Here is a 1,330-nt window from a genome sequence, read left to right on the forward strand (position 1 = left end):
TGGCCTGACAAGAAAGGATGGCACTTTTAAAACATTCTTCACTTTTTCACTTAATTAAAATCATGTTTGTTTCTCACAAACTTAAGGTAAAATCTTACCTTCACCTTGGGCCATGAGGTGTCATAAATGTACCACTTTCCTCTTAAGCCCTTCCCAATTATTATTATTATTATTATTTTCTTCTAAGAAAGCACAAAATAGTATTTCTCCTGAATTTAGTACATATTTCCATAGTGCCTACAGTACTGAGACTCTGCGGAATACCCAACACAATACGCTTCCCTATGTTCTTCCTAGGTCTGCAGGTGTCCATATTGTGTCAATCTGTCCACAAGATCTAGTTATGCTATAAATACACAAATTGATTAACACCCTAATCAATCGCTTTATTATTTAGAGATCAAACCCTTAAAGGTTATAAATTCACGTCCATTCGAACTTTGAGAATGGAGTTTGTTAGAAGATCAGAGCAGTGAAGACAGATATTTTTGTTTCCATATATTTACATTGTCTCTCTTCCCCTGTCCCTCCACTTACTCCTTCCTCAGTTCAGAGGGCTGTCTGCGCCGGGACCTGGCTCCCTCGCTCTGGCGAAGTTGTAAATATGGCATAGGATCAGCGCACATTTGCGGCTAATGGTATTGTTTCCTCCTCCTCCTCCTCTCTGGGCTGAGGCCTGTCACCGAGAAGCCGCTTCGCCTTTCTAATCCCCGAGCTGGAGTAAAGGCGCTGGCCGGCGGGCCTGCGCTCTCCACCAGGCCTAGGCCTCCCAGCAGCCTGGGAAGAGCCGATCTCCTCCGCCAAACCCGAGCGAGCAAGAAGGGGGGGACGCGAAACAAACACCTCCTGTGCCACCTACTCCCCCGGACCCCGGATAAGAGCTAATCTCCTCCGCTCTCGGCAGCGCCGGGCCGCCCCGGCTCGGAGGCCCGGCCCGGCTGATGTAGAGGGCAGGGAGGGGAAGGGGAGACAAGGAGGGGGGATTACCTGAGCAAATCGGCGTCTGAATCCAACGAGAATCCGAGAGGGGGAGAGAAATCCGCCCCCCTCCCTCCTCAGAGGAGCCGCCGCCGCCGCTGGGCCGCCGCCGCCGCGGAGCAGGAGGAGGAGGGGAGATAATATAACAACAATAATCCGGGCCGGGAGGGGGGCTGGCTCCTCTTCCGTCTCCTCCTCAGTGCAGCGAACATGTAGAGCCGGGGGTGAGCGGCACGGACGAATCCCTTCCCCCCGAGCCTGCTTCACAACATCGACACGGGCCGCGCCGGGCCGAACCGGTTCCGAGACGCGGCCCGAACAGCGGGGGGAGCAGGAGGGAGGGGGGGGGAAG

Source organism: Centrocercus urophasianus, unplaced genomic scaffold (genome assembly GCF_019232065.1).
Source record: "Centrocercus urophasianus isolate 14NV4802_14NV808 unplaced genomic scaffold, USGS_Curo_1.0 seq_25, whole genome shotgun sequence".
Classification (NCBI taxonomy): domain Eukaryota; kingdom Metazoa; phylum Chordata; class Aves; order Galliformes; family Phasianidae; genus Centrocercus; species Centrocercus urophasianus.